Source organism: Amblyomma mixtum, chromosome 6, assembly GCF_055824585.1.
Source record: "Amblyomma mixtum isolate Tamu chromosome 6, ASM5582458v1, whole genome shotgun sequence".
Taxonomy (NCBI): Eukaryota; Metazoa; Arthropoda; class Arachnida; order Ixodida; family Ixodidae; genus Amblyomma; species Amblyomma mixtum.
The window spans coordinates 144,960,437-144,977,211 of record NC_143017.1 but is presented as its reverse complement, the minus strand read 5'-3'; the positions used below and the strand labels follow the sequence as shown (position 1 = coordinate 144,977,211).

General features: G+C 49.8%; 1 protein-coding gene, 1 long non-coding RNA gene and 1 pseudogene across 4 annotated transcripts in view; 1 reads left to right on the top strand and 2 right to left on the bottom strand.

Moving 5' to 3' along the window:
- Positions 1-9,596, bottom strand: part of LOC149340664 (uncharacterized) — a 33,283-nt gene extending 23,687 nt beyond the window's left edge. Inside the window, exons 1-4 of one of the 3 annotated variants that reach the window (XR_016283640.1) lie at positions 9,087-9,596; positions 7,646-7,891; positions 5,048-5,215; positions 2,340-2,527 (exon numbers count right to left, since the gene is read on the bottom strand). This is a non-coding gene — a long non-coding RNA (uncharacterized LOC149340664). Of the gene's footprint in view, positions 1-1,446; positions 1,579-2,339; positions 2,528-5,047; positions 5,216-7,645; positions 7,892-9,086 lie in introns of all 3 variants that reach the window. The other 2 variants (XR_016283641.1, XR_016283639.1) reach the window with 2 other exon arrangements.
- Positions 6,677-6,851, bottom strand: LOC149340665 (U2 spliceosomal RNA; annotated as a pseudogene).
- mRpL45 (mitochondrial ribosomal protein L45) overlaps positions 8,033-16,775 on the top strand; it is a 54,498-nt gene continuing 45,755 nt past the window's right edge. The window contains exon 1 of the mRNA XM_089549492.1: positions 8,033-8,202. The gene's annotated coding sequence lies outside the window, so the exon portion shown is untranslated. The remainder of the gene's footprint in view (positions 8,203-16,775) is intronic.

Genomic DNA, 16,775 nt, shown 5'->3' with positions numbered 1-16,775 from the left:
TGGCACTAGGCAGAGTGTCTCCCCCCAGTCCTCATAAATCAGTTTTCCTTTTGCACGTTACAATGTGTTAAGTTGTAGAAATATTCATCCAAGATCCTAGAGCATATTATACCTTTCTCAATGAATGCAACATATTTTGTGAATATTTTCTGGGTCAAATAACTGCCTGGCCTAATGGGTCCAATTGGCTAGTCCAGTTGGATCCAATTGGTCGGGGGCTAAAAACACAACTGGAACCAATTGGTTCCAATTGGGAAATCCAATTGGAAGCAATGGGAATGTCCATTTAGTTCCAACTGGAATGTCCAATTGGTTCCAATGGTTTTTTTTTGACTGGGACAAGAAGCATCACCCTGGCAGGTATGAGCTTTTTTGTTTGTTTGTTTACTTGTATTAGCCAGTGTTCGCTGGCTGCTATGCACAGTAGTAACAAAGCAAATTTCTTTCTTGCTGCCCCACGATTGTATTACTGGTTTGGTTTGGTTTATGGGGTTTAACGTCCCAAAGCGACTCAGGCTATGAGAGACACCGTAGTGAAGGGCTCCGGAAATTTCGACCACCTGGGGTTCTTTAACGTGCACTGACATCGCACAGTACACGGGCATCGAATTTCTCCTCCAAAGAAATTCAGCCGCCGCGGCCGAGATCGAACCCACGTCTTTCGGGTCAGCAGCCGAGCACCGTAACCACTGAGCCACCGCGGCGACGTCCGATTGTATTACTGTGCAAGTTTTCCTTTCCATACAAAGGACTGCTGTACCCAATAGTTTTCATAGGTATTACCCCATCTTATGCCATTCTGCACAGCCTACAGAGGAAAATCACGTTCAATAAATGCAGCACAATTGTAACTACTCCATGAGCAAGTCTCCTGTGGCAAATTTGGGAAGTCTGCAGGGTGCACAAGAAATCTGACCCGCACATGTCATAGAAAGACCGAGACCGAAACATGTTCTTATGAGCGATTTGCAATTCCTCTGTATCGTTGCTGTTGTGTAAAGCTCGTTTTTGTGAACTCTGACCGACCCATTCTCTTGCGACAAATCTCATGTGAAACCGGAATGACACCCATTTCTATGAGACGCCTTCCGAGGCACATTCTCCGTTGTGGTCACAGAGCAGATACAAGCAATATGAAATGCCGCATTTTATTAGCATGCAGTTAACTATTACTCCAAAGGTGTGAGTGAGAAGCACACTGTTTTCCTCCAGGCAACGTTCCTGTGCATGGACAGTTCAGCTGAAATCTTTCTCAAGTCAATGCAAAAGTAAAGAAAGATTTGGTTTTTGAGTGAGAACTTTTCACAACAGTGAAATATATTCATGAATTGCTGCATTTCATTACTCTCCTCATAACCTGAGGCACTCATGGTTTCATTATGTCTTTCTAGTAATGTCGGCAGCCATTTTCTGAGGCAAGAGATCAGTATCAAAATGGTGCTTTACGTGTTTTGAGCTCCTCACCATGCACCTTATTAGGGTTCAGTACTGTTCAGAAATCCATTTCACTCCCAAGGTGCCCCGGTGCTGTAGGCAAGCTGACAGCAAGCTGCGAGTCGGGTCCAATCAGTTCTGGGCCTGCACAGTTTGTTGTACAAAATGCTAAAGGGGCTCTGAAACACCTGAGGAGAGCATATCAACTCACTCAATCACTGCACTGAGTTATTGTGAACACCTGAGCCAAGTAGTACACTTCTACACACAGCAGAGAACCCACAATCGCACGCAAAAGTAGGTTAGCCCCTTCTGGCGACTTTTTCGTGCTCACACCCTTCTCTATCACACACTCCTGTGTACACCAGTTCCAAGATGGCTATTGGTTAGATTCTTTCAGACATCAGGCAGCTACCATGGCCGCGGCCAGTCAGCCGCATCGTTACGGCAGCTCGGGAAACTCCACCCACTGGGGGGAATTCCCGTGCCAGCGGGGGTTGGGGCCAACAGAGAAGCGCAGACCTTTCAGCGTGCAAAAAGTGACAAGAGGAGAGGGAAAAGCGTGAGAACTTTGAAACTCAAATTTTGACTACTGATAATTCAGCATCTACAAAGCGCATTAAAGAAACTCTTGCTGGAGGATATTCGCAAAGCGGCACCCTTTAACATCTCAGGCATGAAGCAGCTGCGCCACTTTCAGAGCCCTTTTAATACTAGTGGTCACGGATATCACAAAACAGGTGAACCATGACAACTAAGTAAGCTGGTTAAATTTTAGTTCACTCTTTAACTATAAGAATGTCAGAAATATGATTACGCTCTGCCCTGCGGTGCAACAAATTCAGGCCATTTTGCCTGTCATTCAAAAATAGCGCAGGCTGTGGAGGGCACACAGGAACACCCACCAGGACTTGTCATTCAGCTGCGCACTTGTGACATGGCCTTCTGCGTCCAGCCTGGGCCACTGCTTGGTGCTTCCAGTGCTCCTGCTCGGATGGGAGCAGGATGGCCCGTCCACTCATGCTGTTGCCGATCACTTGTAGTGCAGCCAGTCAAGTCACCATCCTCGCTGCTGGCCCCAGTCAGGGATTTCCTGAGCACCTGGAAGTAAGAAGTACCAACAAATAAGCTTATTAATATTGACAACAGCTTTTACACTGGCAACAGAATTGGTACCACGTGCCCACATTTGCCCTAGCCCGTTATGGGAAAGGGGGCATGATCAGTTTGCATCTGCAGGTCATGTGATACATGTTAAAATCAACTGTCAGCATGTTTTTGTCAACCTTGCCTTGTACCTCCAGAGCAAGTTCAGCCACCTTTTGCAGCATTGCTCAGGTATCCTTTCCAGAGCTGCAACTTCTGAACGATCAAACTAAGAAACTGAAAAATCTAGATTTGCGCTAGACTGAAAACAGGGCAATTGCAGCAGGTCAGACTTTGCTGCCCAATAGGATAAATAAACTGGCAGTTTCCTGTTTCAAGCACATGTGTAAGTACATGCGCACGCATGCACACACGAGTGACCAGCAATTTTTATGCACTGTGTTCTGGGAGGAGAGTGTGCATTTATTTACTACACACTGGGAGCCACAACCTTGGGCCAAGCACGTGGAGCTTTTGTAAGAAATTAAAAGGCAAGAATAGATATCTCAAATGACAGCAAAAACTCGGGGAAAAAGGTGCAGAGCATATACCTAGAACATGCCCAAACCGAATTTACTGCTGGACAGTGCATTTTTACCTACTATGGAAGTGAAAAGGAGCAACATGCCTAGGTAATGGCAGCAGTCATACTATGCTGAGGATCATACTTTTTTTTTTTGTCGCAACACTTACAGCTCCACATGCTTCAATCCATTTTTTTCCTGTAAATAGGCTTTCCATTTCAAAATGTTTCATTATAAAATGCGTCATTTGTTCCAAGACTAAACATTAAAAAGTATCCACAGAAGACTTCTTTCATAAGACTACTACATCAAAAGGAAAACACAGATGCATGTTATTATACTAGCTGTCCGCAGTGGCCCCCGCTGAGGAACTCAAAAAAAAGCTGTCAAGAGTGACATGTTCATGTTATACATTTAGAAGGCTCTAGACATCAAATTTCTGCCTACTTGTTTTTTTTCTTTGAAATGGTGCGTTACATAAATATACATGAATCAACTCGTGGTACACCCCTATGACATTAAATAATTTATATTTTAATTTCTTCTTTATGCCGCCTTCGTTTCAACAACCAATTAATGGCCGTAACATTAAAGGTGGTTTTAGATCAGATGAGACATGAAAAAAAAAAATGCAATTAATCGCTTATATGTCATTAGCTGTCACTCTGGCTTTTAAAGCAGGCTGGCTTGAAGGACCACTGCATTGTTTTTTGTACCTTTACGGATTTTACCGAAACTTCCTCGGTAAGTTCTCAGCAGTTTTCCAGTCATTTGTGCCAAATTTCGCAACTGGGCAACATTTTGTTGCAGCGCAACTAAATTTTAAAATTTCCCATTTCGTGGCCTGGCCTTCATTGGGGCCATTTCTATGGCCTTGTGTGTGTGACACCTCACTTGGGCATGCTCAATATTCGCTCTGAGTTTGATGGAGGACAAAATTTCGCGCTTGTTTTTGGTCACAATGACCCGAGCTATCGTAGCTGCAGTTCAGCTAATCAGCACGCACATAATATGTTTTGGGACAGTATCTGTGACATGATCCTGTCCTGTGAACGCAGTCCTGTCGACCACCTGAGCAGCGCTGACCCAGAATCTGGAGGAGCTGATCTGGCCAGTCCTCAGTCACCGCCGGCCATTGGCGGTGGGCCATCCACGTGCGACCTGCGTCATCAAGGTGTGCTCCGTAAGTTCCCTATCCTCCCTTGTGCTGTGGCAAGTATGATGTAACCGTTTGGTTGGTTGTGTGGCCTGCGAGCATCCTTAGCACTGCCACAAACGCGTGTGGTCTCTGCTTTGCGAGCACGGCTCTGAGGGCCTACTTCAGGGTGCTGAGGCAGTGCTGTAGGTTGTACTGAGGTCTGGGGATTAGAGCAGTGTTTTGTAATGCAGCTTACTGTCTAATAAACAGATGTGTTCTTGATTAACTGCACCTTCCCTCCTTCGGAGTGAGAGCGCAGGCGCGCAGTGAATGCTGGCTTGCCCTCAGCCTGCTCTGCCCCAAACCCACGTTATTAAGTAGACAAAGTGCCACTTCACTCCTTATCATGGGTACCCCGCACACGTCACAGCCATTATCTGGCTGATGAAACCGAACGGCATGAGAGAATAAGTTCAAGTGTAAATTGTTTTGCTGCCATAGGCAAATACCACGTGATGATCCATGTATTCCAATGCTATATGCATCATTACAGAGAAGAAAATATATGCAACTAAAAGAGGTGCCTATACTCCTTTAAAATTGTTGGAGGATTGCAAGCTCAAAAGCAGGGAAGCAAGCAAAATAGCAGAACATCATGTCAGATTTGGCAGAGCCAGAAAATTTTGGAATTTGCAACTGAAAGAAGGGCAAATTCTAGAACAGTATAAAACTAAAAATCGAACACTAAGCAGGTGATAGTTGCCACCACACCACTTCCAAAGTGCCATTCTCACCGTCCACCTACCTATCCATCCATCCATCAGTTCAGTCCAGCAGTGGATTGAAGCGGCCTGCACCTCTTTCTAAGTGGTAGGCTGCCGCAGAAGGCATGCACCAGCTAAGAGCAGTTGCATTTGATGTCACCAGTCTCACTTGGGGGGGTTCCTCACGAGTTGGAGACATCAATGGACCCCTGCAGAGAGAAAAATTGGCACTTGTAACTCGTCCGACATACTAACCTACAGATATCAGTGCTCTCTAGGGTTTGCCTTCATGCACCTGCTTTTTATCAGTAGTACACTGATGATCCACCCAAATATGTCATTTCAGAGGGCTACACATAGTGGGAAAGTTACAACCAAGTTCTGTCTTAAATATTACTAGATGCTTTAGTGTACTTTTTTGCAAGAAATACCGAAATCAAGCATATTAAAATGAGGTTTTTAAGTGTATCTGTACAGTCAGCCGAAAAAACAAAAGGCTTCTTTGAACAAGGCATATGCTTGTATAAGATACCTCACCAGATAAGTTTTATTCCATCCACGCCACTCACTGAACACAAAATTCACCTTTACACTTTTTGCCATCATCTGCCACACCTAATAGCGACCTGCACTAATGCATATACCACTGCTGTAGCCAAGAGAACATATGTACTGCCACATGTGCATGTATAAGGATTGATTACAGAAAGGAAAATCATGCTGAACTGGCAAGGTACAAAAGTAACTTTTCAAGCACCCCTTCCAAAGAACACTATTCCCAAGGTATGCAGTGTTCCCATGCAAGGTATGAATAAAATGCAGTTTTCATTCCTAGTAGCTATCCTTCATAAGTACAATCTGTTTTAGTTATTCCCAAGATAATACAGTAATAAAATCAAATATGGTTCTTGAGATCAAAATGAGCTCTCCCTTTCATATTGCTCATCACTGCACACCGCACTTTCCACAACTGTTGACACTTTGTTAGCGTGCTTGGAGAACATCCATGAACTGTTGGGTTTCTTTGCTCTCTCCTCATTACCTCAGAGACACATGTTTTGCTGTGCTTCTCTTGCAATATGACACCCTATTTTTTAGGGCATAAGATTTTAATGTGATGCTTTTTGTACACACAAGGTTCACTTTCATTTGGGTATGTTTGACCTGCTCGCAAAGTGCTTGCTAGGAGAGACTTCTTTCATCAAATTTCCCCCTTCAGCTGTTCGAGTGTCTTCCTACTTCATGTCATAACCTTGACTGCACATACATTTACATGGCAGCTTGTTTTGCAAGAACCCGCCACTGATGCTAAAAATGGCTTCCACACTGCTACTTTGCTGCCAGAACCTTGTACAGATATGCTGCTCAGCTTCGCTAGGTCTTTCAATCTTTCTTCTCTGTCTGCACTTTATCAAAAACTCCCTCCTAGCACACTTGCCCAACGTTGTAATTGCGTGGCATACAGTTGCTTGAGCTAGACATCATCAGCAAGGCGATCCAGATTTCGTACGCACGCAGTCTGGCTACATTGGTACTGAAATGGCGGCCATCTTTAAGTTACGCTAGCCGGATCCATGCCCGCACCGTGCACACGCAACGGCATGTAATCAACCGTTATCTGAAGTGTTTGAATCTGATTTTTGGGTTTAAAAAGGTCTCACCCCGTGGGGGGTGAGTGGGCCGATCCCGGAGGCAGTGCAATACCGGGCCAACCCGTGGCGGAGGTGAAGCAAGCTTCAAGCACTCCGCCGCATTCCAAAAATAAGTTTAATATCTTGGGTCCAAATAGGACCCGTATCAGATATTAAGCTGATAAGAACAGATACTACACAAAGAGAAATTTATTAACAATCTGCGCTTGATACACATAGCTCTCGGACATATCAGTCAGTCCCATCAACACAGAATGCATCGAGAATAAACAAATGCGTCCAAAATTACGCAACAAACTAACAAACAGGATTAACAGTAAAACCAATAACAACAACAAAGATACAGCGAATGCATCTTCAAAAGATCACAGGGCGAGAGCCCAAAATGGCTCTCTACAACAGAGCAAGAAAGTAAAAATTGTGAACCACTTTCACATTACAGCACAAAATGCCAAAGATGTGGGGGGGGGGGGGGGGGGGGGCAGGCTAATAAGGCAGAGCCTTCATCTCCAGCCTGCCGTTGCCCACAACAAAAAACCTCGTGTGCCAGCGCCGCAGAAACAGCGCCTCGCCATCATTTGCTAGCCGGTCAGACAGGTACTCCCAGATGACGAGGCGCAGGTTCTGCAGCGCTGGGTACATGGCGCGAGCGGGGGTTCGGCGAGCCTCCGCGAGGCATCGCCGTCGCCACAGAACAAACATCGTTGCGGCCACCACCAAGCGCGCGAAGGGGCCGCGTTGGCGTCTGCCTCGACCACCGCGCACTTGAAACATGCGATACACTAGACGCCACATGGTACGGGCAACAATGCACTCATAGAATACGTGTATCACAGTCTCTTGCGCGCCGCAATTCGCACACTGTTCGTTGGGCACGATGCCCCATGCTGCCAGGCGCTGGCGCGTTGGGAGGACGCCCCAGCGCCTGTGCCACACTTTGATCTTAGCCAAAAGGCCGAGAAGCGATAACCTGCAATCAAACCGCACTTTGAAGTCCTTCCGATCGACTTCCAACCATGCCCCGCTGGCCAGGTGAGCCCCCACGGGCGAGCGCCGCGAGTTCCGCCGTTCCTCCGAGGCGATCGCTCCGGCGGCGCACAGTGGTCGCTTCGGCACGTTGGTGCTACTTGAGAGAAGTTCACTAATGCCTAACATATTCAATATTCGCTTACGATCACTCAGAACCCGAGCAAAACGGCTTCTACAGCGGTCGCCCTGGCGGTGTCGACAAGTCTGGAAAAATGAAAAATCGCGCGAAAAAACACAAGAACAGCATATTATTTCCTCGAACAAAATATCTGAGCTTGCAATAAATGTCTGAACGTGCAAAATTTAAACATAATTAAGACATCTCAACAACAAAAATATCAACAAGCGAAGCCGCACTCAGTATGGCAGCGCCCGTGCCTCTGCCGTCTACGTCCGAGTCTGGAGCACAACGGAATCGATGAAAGCCGACTTTCCCACTCACCGACAAACCTCTTGGTCGTTCATTGGCCTAGCAGGTCAGAAAATTCAAGAGAAGCAACGATCCTCCGCCGCAGGTATGAAAACTGACTCGCCCGGTAAGCACGGAGCATCGGCACGGAGACATGTCATTCGCTTGGGTAGCGCTTGTCTATTTATCTTTTACGTTCTACCATTTATACAACAATGAAAGAATTTACTGTGAAGGTATCTGTGGGCAGCGCGAAAGGTACAATTAATACTGGCTGGAGCACGGCTACCCGATGGAAAATAGCTGACACTAAACAGGTGATGCGCAGCTCCCGTCGTGCGGATGAACCGTGCGTCGCTAAGCCCACATATACTAATTAATGACGTCGCATTCTTGAACGGATCAGCCGTACGACAGTAAGGTATGATTCAAGGATTGGGTGCACTGGGGAACACGCGAGTTTAGGAAAACATCACGCCGAGTCGCCAGACGGGAGCGCAACAGCTGATATGTCAGTTCCGATACACCTCGACAGATGGCGCCACGACACCACAACGATCTACGTCCCAACGAATGCAAATACTCGATTACAAAGGAGAGCGAAATACGATACGACTGAAAGCGCAACCATGAACTGTATACTCATAGGCTTACAAAACGTGCTCACAGAGTCTGCTAGAGCTGCGCGCACGAGTGCAAAGTAAAATGAGGCGAGTGGGCGGCTGTAACGGTTGTCACGCCGCTGCAAACATGGCGCCATGAAAGTCAAATATTTGCAGTCTTCCCCGAAAGAATGCAGCGGCAGCTATTAAAGCAGTCAAATAACGCGCACTGCGAAGCGTGACATTTCGCTAAACGGTCGCAAAGACGATGCTGACACGTCTTCTACACCGTGGCAGCGGCGCCCACATCACCTCTCCTATGGCCATGGCGCAGTGCGCCGCTATTTCGACACCCGAGACAAAACGGTACAAACATCAGCGCGCTTACCTGACAGTCGACAGGCTCCGACAGCTCCAGAAAACACTACGACGGATGCAATGCAGCTTTGCACTCGAGCCCCGCCGTAGGTTCGTCAACGACGCGGTGCTACGGCGCCAGGACGAACGTCGCACAACTGCACACAAACACTCACACACCGTTGGCAGCCAGCTGTACTGCTCATACGCCGATAAGCGTCACGCACACCTCGCAAACTCGGCGCGATATCACATCACATCGAGATGACAGCAAAAAAATTAGCGCCGTAGCGGTCAATCCAACACCTCCTTTCTAAAACACGGCCAGACAACGCAGACGACGCAAACACCACCACAGCGAAGCGAATCACGCAAGTATTCGCCTGTTGCGCGTGCGCAGTAAAATCGCGACGCGTCATTCGCCCAGTGTCGGCTAGAACGAGAGTGACCGCTTCCCGCCTTTTATCAATCCACCGCCTGGCAGAAGCTTCCCTCCCACAAGCCCCGAGCACACGCAGGGTGGTGGCGCCGATGGCGCTACTCTCCTGCTTTTTCCTGGAAATGGCAAGAGGAGCACCCCCTCCCCTCACTCCCCCCTTCTGTTTTGCTGTGCGTGTTGCTGTGAGACCTTCTTTCTCATCAACCTCTTTCGCGCGGCTGACTGCAGAGAGAAAAGAGGGAACATGTGGGAGCATGGAGGAAGAAAAGATGAGTGGAGGAACTGCCAAGGGAAGGAGGTGTGTGTGTATGTGTGTGTGTGTGTGTGGAGGGGGGGGGGGGGGGGGGGCGGAGTGTAGACGTTGCAAAAGTTGCAAACCCCAAGCTGGCATTGCTTTCACCGTTTCCACCGCTCATTCCGTAACTTTGGCTCATTCGACAGCTTTGGTCCGAGCGGCGCTGTAGTGAATTCCCCGTGCGACTCTCTCGTCCCTGCCAGCGGCGGCGGTTACGATAGGGCGACAGGCGAAGTTCGCTTGCTTCGCGCTCAATCTGCGATAGCCCCATCTCTTTAACTAGGAATTAATAAATTGAATCCGCGCTCAAGCCGGAAAGAATCGAAAGTTACCTCGCCGCCATGTGATGTTTGGTTTTGTTCACGACTGCAGCGATGCGACTGAACGAAGAGAGACGTGTAAATCGCGTTGGCGCCGCGCTGTTCGCGTTTCTTTTTTATTGTCCCTGTACGATGCATAGTCGTGAGATATATGAGCGTGAACATGAGTTATCTGGTCTACCGTCACCGCTGCGGTCACGCTGTTCGCAGTAATAGTTCGGTAACCCGTAGATGCGTTGCACCCGCCCGCGCCCGGATGGCTGGAAAAGAGCGCGGTTTTCATGGCTAAAAGCGGACGTTGTAGTAAAATGTTCGTAACTGAGCCGCCGCGGTGGCCCAGTGGTTATGGTTCTCGGCTGTGGACCCAAAAGACGCGGGTTCGATCCCGGCTGCTGCGGTTGCATTTCGATGGAGGCGAAATGCTAGAGGCCGTGTACTGTGCGGCGTCAGTGCATATTAAAGAACCCCAGAAGGTTGAAATTATCCAGCCCTCCACTACGGCATCCCACATAGCCTCAGTCATTTTAGGACTTTCAACACCATAACTGGATTAGATTGGTAGCGTTTATTTCAGCCTGCAGTAAAACGCGCTCTTGCGCGGGGACTACGTCTTCTGGGCGCCGGCCGCGCGCCTGGGTCCCCGCTCGCCGGATGACCTGCTGGACGAGCCAGAGTTGATCATTTTGATTGCCGCTCCCTGCGGCTGCTTCGAGTCGCGGCGGGATCCTGTATCTCGAGACGCACCCGACAGACAAGTCCAGAGTCTGCCGAGGGGAGACGGCAGGCTTCGCACACATGTTGTGGAATTGGACCAAGTGACAGGAATAAACTCCATAAACTGATTTTTTTATGGGAGCTACGACATGAAACGGCTGAACCACTCGCACCGACAGGACTGAGCGGAGACTCGTGCCCGCCGCGCGCGGCAGAGCCGTTGCATTCTGCTTGAAGCCTGATTTATTTACCACAGGGATTGTTCACGTACACACAAGGGGGGGGGGGGGGGGGGGGGTGAGAGAAGAGAATATTACAAGGATAGAAGAGAGCGGAAAAGGATACAGATGAAAGGTGAGCGAGACAAGGGAAGCGTCTATGGTTAAAGGGGCTGAATATAGAAGTCAGCCCAAAAGTGTGCTTTGACAGCCTAAGACTAGAGGGATACGCACGAGTGCCGCGGGGAACGACGGCAGAAGTGGGCGACGAGCAAGGGCGGAAGGGGACCACAGCAGTGAGCGGTGGCGGCAAAAGAGGAGGAGTCCGAGGAGCCCTCCCAGCGAACACAGCGCAGACTGCGGCCCGCAGACAGCGCAGTATGCGTCCACCCGTCCTCGAGTACGCCTACAGTTGCGGACACCGCAACAACCACAAGAGCGCCCGCAACAGGCGCCGAAGAGCGCGCCGCGCGAACGGAGTAGCACGTCAGAGAGCGGGCGAAAATTAGTGAGCGGCCCTGCCCGCGCACCAGAAGGAAAACTCACACTTGGAAAAGCAGGCACTGGGCGGACAGAATGCGCGCAAAGAATGATGCGGGCACAAGTGGCGCGAGATGGAGGAGCACGGAAAATGTAACGTGTGGTGAAAGGCCGTGAAGGTAATGCGGGCCGATGCGGCGCGCAGGAGAGCAGCGCGGGATGAGGTCCGGCGTGCAAGAAGAAGGCTGGAGAAAGAAGCGGTGACACAAGGTGCATGCAGAAGTCACCGTTCGTCCAGAAGTGTCCGAGGAGCGAACGCACGCTTACATCGCACAGTGATAGTCTGTTCGATGGTGATGTGAGAAGTCTGCTTGGTAAACCACTGCAATGCAGGGGCGTAGCAAAGTATTATCCCAGGGAGAGCGTTGAGTAATCCAGGATGGCGAGTGCCGCTAACGGTGCAAGTCGAGTCGAAGAAATGACGGCGCCTTCATAATCGCCCGCAGATCGAGAGCAAAGGGGGCCATTGCGAGAGACGCCGGCCGCCGACGTATGCACCTGGCGACGGCTCCAACGAAACTCCTACTGATTTGTTTACAAAGGGTTGAGAAAGAGGAAAAGAGAATACATGCAAGGAAGGAAACGGGGGGGGGGGGGGAGGAAGTGGGGAGTGCGTCTTGTGTGAGAGTGTCCATGAGCACCACCCTTGACCTCAGCCGTCACCTTGGCCGTCACCCTCTGGCACGGAGATAGAAGGCTTCTATCTCCGTGCCCTCTGGAGAACTTTCCGAGAACTTCTCCGCCATGGAGGTTCTCCGCACGCCTCACTCCCTCGAGAGGCCGCTCGGCGACGCGGTTTCTGGTTTTGCTCAGGCTGCTGCCGCCGACAGAGGAGGGGACCCTTCGTTCCTTTCGCGCATCTGTTCTGTTTTCCTCGCTAATGTTTTTTTTTTTTTCTTTTTGCCTCTGCGGTCCCGACACCGACAAAACCATGGAGAATTTTCCTTCCTCCAAGGACAAAACCCAACACCCTGTGGAGATTTCTCCAGAGGGCGTTGGTGAATAACTCTTTCCGTACGGGACGTTTGGCAGCACCTCCTACTTTGAAAATGGGAATTTTTTTTTTCGTGGACATTTTATTCAGCAGCTTTTTTTCCATGGACAACTTTTCCAGAACGCACCAGCGCCATGTGCCCCGATGCGTTCTGCCCGCGCCTTTTGCCCCATGTTTAAAATCGAGCTCGATCGACCCCAACATCGTCACGTGGGGGTGGCAACACCGTGGGCGCTTTACAAACAGACTGAAGTAGTTCTTGAATGAACTCTTTACTGGGCTGTCTCGCGCCCGCAAATAACTGACCAACAAAGGCGCCCGGCGTTGTCGAAGTGCAGGATCACCGCCGCTCTCGGCCGCGATCGAGATAGAAGCGCCAAAAGCAACCAAAAAAATCTCGAACGATGTAGAAGCAGTTGCGTGCGGCTTCGATCATTCGAGATAAAACTGGTCGCATCTCGCGTCGCAAAGTGATAAAGCCGCGTGCGGCGGCTTAGCATGAACAAACAAAAGTGCAATGCTTCGCGGCAATTTACTGCAGCAGTATGGCAGGAATGAATGTATTGCTGACTCTTGATGGGGTTGGCGAGAGGGGGGACGGCTGCCCTATAGGCCACCACGCTCAGACGACTACAAACAGACACCTACCCAAGCAGAGCCATGTATCACAAAATGTGGCCGAACAGATACGCGAAAGAGTGCGTGTGGTGTGGGGGCTACGCCACAACGTACCACGCCACCTGGGGCTGCGAAAAAAGCCCTTTACTACCAAAGGTAAATAGCCCTAGTCTAGAGCAGTGGGAGGCCCTCCTGGCTGACTCCGACCCGAGCACACAGCTTATGCTGGTGACCATGGGCGTCCGGAGGGGGGGGCAAGGGGGGGCGGCTGCACCCCCCTGGAAAATCACTCACTCGAACCGTGAGTGATGGCCGCACGTCAGGGGCGGCGGTGCGCTCAGCCAAAAGAGTAAAAGCGGCCCTGCTTCCACGCTTTGGGTCACATCTGCAAAGTGCCGCGTCCGGGGACGCGTCGTTGCAGACATACAGCGGCACCGGCGAGCATGTGTTTCGAGCCGTCTTGAGATGTGTGCCTGTTTCTTTGATCTCTAGAGAGATAGCGACACGGAGGCAGACAGTGCACACCCCGGCCACCGATGAATTCTTCAGGAGGGAGGGACAAATCAGCCGTGTCCATCCCCGCTTTGTCGGACTGCTCAGGGGCAAGCGGGCGATGAGTTGGCGCCGCCGCCGCTCGCTGTCTCCTCCGATCCACGGGAGAGCGCAGTTCGGTACAAGCGCCGCTTTCAGAATTTTCGGCAAAGGGGATTAGCTGCTTTTGTTCACGGCGACGCAGTCTCCAGAGGCGCCCCCACACCAGCGTTCCTTGCGTCTTCTCCGGAAACCAGCGCCTTTGGTCAAGGCAGCCCGATGACGCCTGCCTGGCTCGCCTGTCACCTCTGGCTGGGCCTCAAATCCCAACAGCGCCCATGTACTGTGCGATGTCAGTGCATGGTAAAGAGACCGTCCGTCCCTCATAGCCTGAGTCGTTTTGGGGCTCTGAACCTCATAAAAACACACAAAACAAATTTTCCGACCGGAGTGGCGAGTGTCCCTTCCCCTCGGAAGTCGCGCGGCGTTCCTTGCGTGTGCGCGCCTCTTTGTTTGTGCTTCGGTGTTTTTAGTGGCCGGTTGTCAACGAAGCTGAGAACCAAGACAGCGGACGAGAAAACGACGAGCGGCGAGTAGTGTGTGTGCAAATACTCGACTGTGCGGTTGCGCGAGCAAGATGGAGCGAGGTGTATGAAGCTGCGAGCGTGCATTTATCTTGTAAATAAGTTTTCGCTGCATACATAGTCATTTTTTTGTTTTCAACGTACGCATTCAACCGTTTTTCCAATCAATGTGTATATATTTTTAACACTACCAACCCCGAGGAACTCCATAGCCAGCTTTGTCTCGCGCGGTCCCGAATGATGGATATTCGACGCTTCTTCAAGCGTCAGCGGTTGTCTGACGAAGCATTATCCAAATGCGCCCCTGCAGATTCTGGTGTGACATGTGACAACGGTGTAGCATTTGAACAGAGTGATGCAAGCTTTTATCACCGGACAGTAGCTGATGTCGTCGACTCCATGGAAGGGACTCTGTCAACAGTGAGTTCAGGTGATGCAGCAGGCCGAGATGATTCCATTTCTCCTTTCTTGGGATTCAAGTCCGGATTTGACCAGAGCGATGCAACCTTTCATCACCGGACAGTAGCCGGCGTCGTCGTCTCCATGGAAGGAACTCCACCAGCGAGCTCCGGTCACGCAGTAAGCCGAAACGATTCCCTTTCTCCTTGCTTGGGATCGAAGTCCGGAGACAACATCAAGAAAACAAATAACTTGCCTCAAGAATATGACTTAGGAGAGTTTCTAGGCAAAGCTAAACTCACTGGCATACCGGATTTTTTGAAGTTACGTCTTCTTACTAAGCCATGGTCGCCAAATGTCACATATGATTTTAAGAAGGATGTAACACCTGGAAAGAGGCCTTTTCGACATCAGTGGCTGGGAGATTACGCCCCCTGGCTTGCGTACTCAGCGACAGCGAAAGGCGCCTTTTGTCGTTTTTGCGTCATTTTTCCTCCGCGTGTTCACCGGGGTACTCAAGGTAGTTTTATCGTGCGCGCTTTCAGTAACTACAGAAAAATGCACGAGGCGTGCAGGGATCACGTAAAATCCCAATGGCACCAGGAGGCAATGACGGCCTCACAGAACTTTATGGATGTGATGAAAGGCAAGCAGCTACCCGTTGTACAGCAGCTGAACAGAGCACTGCACGCGCAAGTTGAAAGGAACCGTGAGAAACTATTTCCAATAGTTTCCACCATTGTCTTTTGCGCGACGCATGACTTGCCGATTCGCGGCAAGCAGTCCGATAGTGGAGTCTTCAATGATCTGCTTGACTTTCGTGTAGAAGCTGGAGATACTCTACTTCAGGAGCACTTCGCTTCTTCTGCTGGCAATGCCAAGTACACTTCTGTCCGCGTCCAGAACGAGATCATCACAATCTGTGGCGACATCCTGAGAGAGCAGATAGTTACCGAAACTAACAAAGCGTTTGCTTTTTCCGTTCTTGCTGACGAAACTGCAGATATTTCAGGAAAAGAGCAGATGTCTATAGGCGTTCGCTTTATTGACAAGGCGGAAGTCGAAGTGTGCGTTCGAGAGCAGTTTTTGGGATTTGTAGAGCTGGAGCAATTAAACTCCGCTTGCATCGCCGCGGCAATCTTGAAGCTTTTGACGAATGTCGGACTGATTCTTTCGAACCTCGTTGGACAGGGGTACGATGGATGCTCTACAATGGCTGGAAAAGAAGCTGGAGTGAACAAAATTATACAAAAACAGTTCCCGAAGGCACTATTTTTCCACTGTGCAAGTCACAACTAAATCTCGTCATCAACGATTTGAACGACGTCTCTGAAATTCGAAACACAATTGGGATAATCAAACAAACCATAAACTTCTTCCGCGAGAGCGTGCTCCGGAGAAAATTGGTGCCCAACATTCCGATGCTGTGTGAGACAAGATGGTCTGCAAAGTACAAGTCTATTAGGATCTTCTCTCAGCATTACGTGGCCATAGTCGAAGCACTCGAGCAGCTCGCGTCCACGGAATCATGCTCGAACGCTGCAACTAGACAACGAGCTCACATCCTCTACTGCGCAACAACAAGCTCATCTTTCATCGTCTGCTTGCATATTGTAGCGAAGTACAGCGCTCGGCTCGAACCAGCTACGAACATTCTGCAAGGTGTATCCATGGACTTCCATTCTGTGCATGGCCACATCACTGAGCTACAACGTATTTTTCGCGGCCACCGGACAAACGCTGTAGAGGAGTTCTCTAACATGATGAATGCAGCAAGGGAGGCAGCCAATCACTTAAATGTGGTGATATCTGTACCAAGACAAGTCTCTCGTCAGGCCCACCGAGACAACTACGGGATTCAGTCGCCAGAGGAATACTACCGTGTGGCAATATATGTGCCGTACTTGGACTCCCTCACTGCTTCTTTAGCTCGGCGCTTTTCTGAAAGCAATGAGAGGAGCTTCAAACTTCTCCAGCTGCATCCATCAAAAATGAAGCACTTGAGCCGTGTTGAGTTCGCTGTTCTCGCCGAAGAACTCCAGTGGTTTTACGGCATCGACAACTTCAA